Below are 8,493 nucleotides of genomic sequence, written 5' to 3'. Positions count from 1 at the left end.
TAGCTTGTTTACCCAGTCATGGCTAGTCTCTGTAATTAATTTAAAGTTTCCTTAAATTTCTACCAGTCATGAACTCTGAGGTCAATAATACAATGTAATTTCCAATTTATCCCTATGGCCTTTGCTAATTGAGCAACCAGCACTGTGAAGTCCTGCCATTGTAGGACCCCACTGTGCCAGTAAGTCAAATTGAGGACATAGGTTCATGGAATAAATTTTTGGCTGTTACCTGACTGGTTTCATTTTTGTCAGGAATGCCTCAGCCCAGCTAGGAAAATGTCCACTACCACTAACAGATACCTAAAACCATACATTCCAGACTTTCTCTCTGTGAAGTCCACTTCCCAAATCTCATCAGGTGAGTTTCCTCACATAAGCCCTCACTACATCTTCAAGCTCTCTATCATTTACCAGTTGACAACTTTCTATATACATCACTTAAGCTTGTCAGGCTGAGGTCCCACTGGTTTTTAGACAGTTTTAGGAAGTGACACAGAACAATTTATCAGGGTGCCCAATAACTAGATATAAACAGACAAAAGGTTTGTAACCATTTTTCACAAGTTGAGTCACAACATTTTCAAGCTTGTTACCACTGTTTTGACTTCTTCCTTTAATCATAATGACTAATATCTCTAGAGAGTCCACTGATTTTAGAGAGGTCTGCTGAGCTACCTGACCAGCTCAGTTGTTGCCATTATCCTTGGGGTCTCTAGTTTCTTTAACTTCTGGTTAGTACTCTGAACCTCAGTCTGTAGCTTGGAGACTTCTTCCATTTTATATTCCTCCTTGCTTTCATGATCCCAAGCTCCTTATCAAAGTCTTCCTTAACCTAAAAGTGTTCCGCAAGGGTCACAGCAGAATTCCTTTACCGTCCAACTGCTGCTCCTTCTCACAGCACTTTTGCTTGCTCTGCAGCTCCTCCTTAAAGTAATCAGTGTTGTTATTGAGTGGATTTGTTTCCTTGCTCCACTTGTTCCATTGCTCCACAATGCTTCTCCTTTCATTTTTGGTGAGAATCGTGTTGCTCTCTTTGTCTTTTTCCTCTAGTAGCTTCTTTTTCTTGATTTAAACTTCAGTGTATTTTTGTGACAGATCATTCAATTGTTTAACTCTTCTGTTTTTCTGCCTAATACTCTTTCCCTTTCACAGTCATTCCCTATCAGAGTATGTGTGTCCTTTATCTCTTTCTGAAGAGAACAATCTCTTTCTTGAGCCTAATATTTTTCTAGTTACTTTTTTGGCCTCCTATTCTAGAACATGACACTTCTGTGTCTGCTTCACTAACTAAAGTATCAGTTCTTTTTCTGTTGCTTTGAATTTCTGCTCACAAACTTCAAAGCTTATAATTAGTCTGTAGTTCAGCCTAATACATTCTTATATCATGTCCATATCATTTTAATGGGGCTTGATTTCCACATATAGCATCGGGTTCTCCTCCTGGGCTGGCTTGTATTCAGCAAGGATGGTAGCATTGGCATCTAGTGCATTGGCATCCAGTGCATCTTTCAGCCTCAGACAATTGGTCTCCAAACTTTGCCTCATTCTCACCCGGGCTAGTGGGTCTTGGATTTCATTTCAAACTGAATGTTTTCTAGGTTCATTTTGAGCATTTTTTTCATTTGTATACTTTTACATGTTCCTTTTTTATTTTTGAAGTCTATTTTTCATGTCTGATAATTCTCTCTCAGATTGCTCCAGTTTGCTCTTCAATGTGCTTTTAACCTCTTGGTGTATGTTGACTCCCCCTATTGAAGACTCAGAGCCTTTATTAATCCTGTTTTCAGACAGAAGCAGACTGTGATGTCCAAAATGTGAGTTGGTTTTTCAAAGGTGTGAAGAGGTCATAATAGGTTTGGGATGTAACAATGTGATCATAATGTCACAAACAGCAATGTGATGTCAGGAGGAGTTTCTTATGTCACTTTGATTAGGTCACAATGGTTAGGGATATCACAATGAGTTTGTAATATCACAATCACATATTTATTTTCAATTGCTTCTAGTTCACAATGATGATACAAGTTCACAAATGAAGCTTGCAGTCCCAAAGAATATGCATTTTCTTTTCTATTTTTTGTTAGTCATTAGGCTTGAATTTTGGGGCTCAGCACTATCAGTTCTTCAGCTGAAGGCTAGTGCTCTACTGCTTGAGCTACAGTGCCACTTCTTGTTTTCTAGTGGTTTATTAAAGATAAGCGTTTGATTGAAATTTCTGCCCATGCTGGCTTTGAACCATGATCCTCAGATCTCAGCCTCCTGAGTAGCCAAGATTACAACCTCCTGAGCCACCAGTGCCCAGTTACTTTGAATTTTCTAAAACATTATGAGGTCAAAATAGGCTTCTGGAAAGACAATGGGGTTCTGATATCATGAGGGCAATGTGATGTTACAATACATTGTATTGATTAAATTATTTGTTCATATCATACTGGTCATGAGGTCACAATAAATTTGTAATGTCACTATCAGTTGTTGATGTCACAATGGCATGTCAGATCCCAGATATCATTAACTCAAAATGAGTGTATGAGTTCCCACAGGGACTATGATGTCTCAAAACGCATATGTTGCACAAATGTGATGAAGTCCTCACAGGTTTTTGATGTCACAATGGGACACAATGATCATGACATCTGTCATTTTGATGTCACAATGGTCATGATGTCACAATGGATTTCTGATCTCACATCATACATGTATTTCAATTATTACTAGTTTACAATGAAGATATGAGTTTACAGAAGGAACTTGAAGTTCAAAAGGACATGAAATTTCTAAAATGTTATGTGGTCATTATAGGTTTTTCAAAGCCGAATGGGACAATGATATCACACTTGCAATGTGTGTCACAATATCACGTCATAATAAAGTTTTGCTGTCAAAATTAGTTGATAATGACATTTATGAGGTCACAGTTGGTTTCTGAAACCAACCCATGTGCAACATTTGAAACAGAATGAAATCTCAGAGTAGGCATTCACAATGTGTTTAAGACATCACTGATATTGTAATGTCATAATTCTATGATGTCATTGTCATTTGTGTTGTCACAAGGAGCTGATGGTATCATAACGACCATGTAATATTACAGTGGTGATGATGTCACAAAGTTTTTGGGATGTTATAAAGACAGGTCTGATCTCAATTGTCATTAGTTTACAATGAGGATATGGACACCGAACAAGACTGTGATGTCATAGATACCATAATGAAGTCAAAATCTCTTTGTCAGGACAAAAGTTGGTAATATCACAAACACATGCTCAAACTCAATTGCTACTATTTCACATTATTTATGAGTTCACAGGAGCTTGAAGCCACAAAATCCATAAGTTTTCTGAAATGTTATGAGGTCTTTCCAGGTTTGTGAAAACACAATGGATCAGTGATATCACAATGTCAATGTGATTTCACTACATCATGTCATAGTCTTGTTTTTATGTTACAATTATTTGGTGAGACCATATTGGTGATAACATCCAATGAATTTTGTTGGTCATTCATATTATGCCAGTTCTCATTAGTCATTAAATTAACATCAATATATGAGTTGACAAAGGGACTGTGTTGTCTACAGTCATGTGTTGTCAGAAAATAGATGAAGTCATAAAAGTTTTGTGAATTCACAATGTGACACAATATTCATGATGTTTGGCACTGTAATGTCACCATGGTCATGAGTTCACAGAGGATTTCTGATATAAAATACCATACTAAAATATGATGAGATAAAAAACAGACTATAAGCTCACAAAAGTCCTAAGATATCAGAATGGCAGAATGTCCCAAAATTTCTGAGGACAGAATAGGCTTGTGATGTCACAATGTGTTAGTGATATCACAATGGCAATGTAATGTAACAAAGAGTGTTTGATGTCTCAATGGTTATGTGGTCACAATGGGTTTCAAGCCCCATGCCAGATTTGAAATAAAATGAAATCACAGATTAGGTATTCATAAGGTGTCTATTACATCATAATGACACAGTGATGCCATAGTATTATGATGTTATTGTAGTTTTGTGTGTTACAATATGCTGATCAGTTCATAAATACAATATGATGTATCACTGGTAATGGTATCACAAACGGTTTGACATGACAATGGGCTGTCTGATCTCAATTGTCCTTTCATCACAATGAGGATAGGCAGATAGAAGGCACTGTGATGTCACAAAAGACATTTTTTCCCAAAGTTGCAATGAAGTCATGATTGTTTTGGGATGTTAGAATGTGATCATGTAGTCACATCAGTATTATGATATCATAACGGGTTTGTGATGTCAGAGTGGTGATGAGGTCATAATGGGTGAGTGAGATCACAAGAGTATGAAATAGCCCAATGACCTATCCAATTTCAATTGCTATTAGTTCAGAATGAGGATACACGTTCACAGAAGGAGCTTGAAGTCCAAAAGATCAAGAATTGTCTAAAATGTATGATATCATAATACATTTGTGAATAGCAAAGGCAATGTGATGCCAAAATATTGTGACATAATAATTTTATGATGTCAGTATTAGTTGGTGATGCCATGCTGGCGATGAAAAAACAGTATGTTTGTTATGTCACAATGGCATGCTGGATCTCAATTGCCATTAATTTATAAAGAGTTTAACCAGGTACATGAAGGGCCTCTGATGGCACAAAGGCAATGTTAACTTCAATGTTATTTTCATAATAGAAACCTATTATGTCATATTTTGATGTTGATGTCACAATGGCAATGTGATATTTTAATAGATTTGTGAAGTCACAATTGATGATGCCACAATGTTTTTGCAATGTCAAAATGAGTTTGTAATAACACAATGACATGTACAATTTCAATAGCTACTAGATCACAACGTGGATACAAATTCACAAAACGAGCTTCCATTCCCAATGTACATTCATTTTCTAAAACATTATGATATAATAGTAGTCTTCTGAAAATTCAATGGCAATATGATATCACAATGCCAATATGATGTCAGAATGCCATATTGTCCTAATATTTTATTGTCACAATTGGTGTTGGGTTCACAATAACTTTCTGATATCAAATGAGTTGGGGACGTTACAATAGCATGGGGATATCAATTTTCATTAACTCACAATGAATATGTAAGTTCACAAAGGAACTGTGATGAATCTACAGGCATGTGTTGTCACAAAGGTAATAAAGTCCTAACAGGTTTGTGATGCCACAAAGTGACACAATGATCATGACATCTGGCAGTTTGATGTCACAATGCTCATTGTATCACAGTGGATTGCCATATCTCATGTTATACCTGAAATATTATGAGGTTGAAAACATTATGACTTCAAAAAGGGCTAAGTTATCAAAAAAGCAGCATGTCACAAAAATTAAGAGGATAGCACAGGTTTATGATGTCACAGTGTGTTAGTGTTACTACCATGGCAATATGATTTCACAGTGTGTATGAGGTCCCAGTGAGTTTCTGCCATCCACATGGCACATTTGAAAAGGAATGAAATCACAGAATAGGCATTCAAGATATGTCCACAATAGCACAATTTCAATGTAATATCATAATCCAATGATATAATTGTACTTTGGTAATGTCATAGTAAGTTAATGGTGTCATAATGACAATGTGATGTCACACTAGTCATGTCATTAATATTTTGTGATGTTAAAATGGCAAATCTTCTCTCAAGTGTATTTAGGTCACAATTATAATGTGGTTACCCAAATGGACTGTGATGTCACAAAAGCCTTGTGTTCTTTCACAGGTACTGAGGACATAACAAGAGTTGGATGTCATAATGTGATCACGATGTCACAAAAGCAATGTGATGTCACAATGGGTTTTTTATGTCATTGTAGTGACTAGGTCATTATTGGATAGTGATTTCACAAGTTCTACATATGACAATCACATATTCAATTTCAATTGCTACTAGTACACAAAAACGATATGAGTTCAGAGAAGGAGCTTGAATTACCAAAGTCATCAATTTTCTAAGGTCATTTGTTAAAACACAATGGAACTGTGATATCACAGTGGCAATGTGATAACAAAATATCATGTAATATTAATGTTTTGATGTCATAATTAATTGGTGATTCCATATTGGTGATGAGGTCACAATAGTTTGTGATGTAGCAATGGGTTTGTCACAAAACTTAGGAGCAGCCAGTGGCTCCTGCCTCTAATTCTAGCTAGTCAGGATTCTGAGATCTGGCATGTCATTGTAAGATTACCAACCCATTGTGACATTACTAATCTATTGTGACCTCTTCATCCTTATGGCGTTACCAACTAATTGTGATCACGAAACCTTTTTATGACCTGATATTCTAACAATTCTTTGCCATTGTGATATCTCGGTTCCATTGTGTTTTCACAAAAACATTATAAACACCTAACATTTTAGAAAATTCATGGGATTTGGAACTTTCAACTTCTTCTTTGAACTTGTAACCTCATTGTAAATTAATAGGAATCCAAACTGGACAGGTCATTGTGATATTACAAACTAATTGTGACATCACGAACCCATTGTGACTGTATCATCCCATGTAAACTCATCACCATTGTGACATCACCAATGCATTGTGACATAACATGGCCAATGTGGCTTCATGACCATACTAACATTTTATATCACTGTCCCATCATGTTTTCACAAAACTAGTAAGATCTCATGACATGTTAGACAATTGATGCACTTTGGGACTTCCATCCTCTTCTGTAAACTCATCCTCATTTAGAATTAGTAGCAATTGAAATTGGACATGTCATTGTGATATTACAAACTTGCTCTGACATTGCTAACACACTATGTCATCACAAATATTGTAACCACATCACCAGTTTGGCATCAGCAACTAATTTTTTGGGGGGTTCCGTTCATGGGACCTGAACTCAGGGTCTGGGTGCTGTCCTTTAGCTCTTCAGCTCAAGGCTAGCACTCTACCACTTGAGCCACAGCGCCATTTCCATCTTTTTTCTTTTTGTTTATGGGGTGCTGGGGAATCGAACCTAAGACCTCATGCACACAAGGTAAGCACTCTACAATGAGCCACCTTCCCAGCCCCATCGGCAACTAATTTTAACATCACATTGCCACTGTGACATCATGATCATGTTGTGACTTCCCAAAACTACTAGGACCTCTGAGTTGCTCTGAAGTAACACATGGTCTTTGTGAGATCACAGTTATTTGTGTACCATATCCTTGTTTTAATGACAATTGAGTTCAGACATGCCATTGTAACATCACAAAACCTTTGTGACATCACCAGAGTGACATCACAATGTACTTATGACATCATCAGCTCATTGTGAAATCACAAAAATGATATTTCATTAGGACATCACAATGTCCATGTGACCTCATATACACATTGTGAATTCTTATTCTGTGATTTCATTCTATTTCATTTGCGGCATGTATTTTGATATCACAAAACCATGGTGAAAGTGGTGGCATTGGGTTCCTCCTTCAGCCTCTGAACTCTGGTGGCCATATTTGCCTAATGCTCACCGAGGTTGATGTACTTGGAATTAATTTGAATGTTTTCGGGTTCATTTTGAGGATTTTGTTCTCACTTTTGACTGTCACAACTTCCTGATTTATGTCTTAAAAACATTTATTCACATCCCATAATTCTTGGTTTTCTCCAGCATGCTGTTCAATGTGTTTTTAACCTCTTTTGCTTTGAGTGGTAGGTATTGGAGATTCACTCTTTTTAAATCCTGTGTCAGACAGAAATGTGTAATTTTTTTCTTTTCCTCATTTGCTGTGAAGTTCAGAGCTAAATTTTTAGTTGAATACAGGTGGATTTCAGAGGCCAAAGCTCCTCATGTTTTTCCAGAGATATGAACACAGTATCCAATAGGCTAACATGCTTACTTAACCTGTCATTGTCTCCTTTTCCTCCTTGGAGATTCCTTTTTCCATTTTTCTTGCAATAATCACACTGATCTGGTCCTAGAGTTTCTCTACTGCCATTTGCATATGAATTATACTGTCTTAGCCACGGGTTTCTTGAACCCTGTTCTCTTCTTAGACAGGTTTTCTTCGAGGGTATCTGTGTTATCAAACACTGTCTGGGCAACAGCTACCCACTCATATTTTCCTCAAAAGCTAATTTTGAAGCTTCCTTCTACTGCCTGGGTGCCAGCTGACTAATGAAGGCCATATTTAGGGCTCTTCCAATCTCTGAGGCAACAGGATCTATAAGCTATAGGTCCTATAGGCCTCCAGGAGCTGTTCCAGAAAAGTATCAGGGAATTAATTGGGGAGTTGTACTGTACTTCTCAATTTAGATCAATGAGTTTGCTTCCTAGTTACTGCCTGGATCCCTGCAAACAGAGTCAGGTGATAATTGGGAAGTACCTCCTTACCTCAATCAATATTGTAGTCCCAGCTTGGTTTAATCTGGGAAAAGACGTGTTCTAAAAGGACTGGGTCAACAGTGGGGGGACCATCTGGTCAAGGACCAACTTCAAAGCACTGTGCCAGGTTCACTCC

Source organism: Dipodomys merriami, unplaced genomic scaffold, assembly GCF_024711535.1.
Source record: "Dipodomys merriami isolate MVZ:Mamm:240054 unplaced genomic scaffold, mDipMer1.0.p SCAF_18, whole genome shotgun sequence".
In the NCBI taxonomy this organism is placed as follows: domain Eukaryota; kingdom Metazoa; phylum Chordata; class Mammalia; order Rodentia; family Heteromyidae; genus Dipodomys; species Dipodomys merriami.
Note: the sequence above shows the minus strand (reverse complement) of the source record.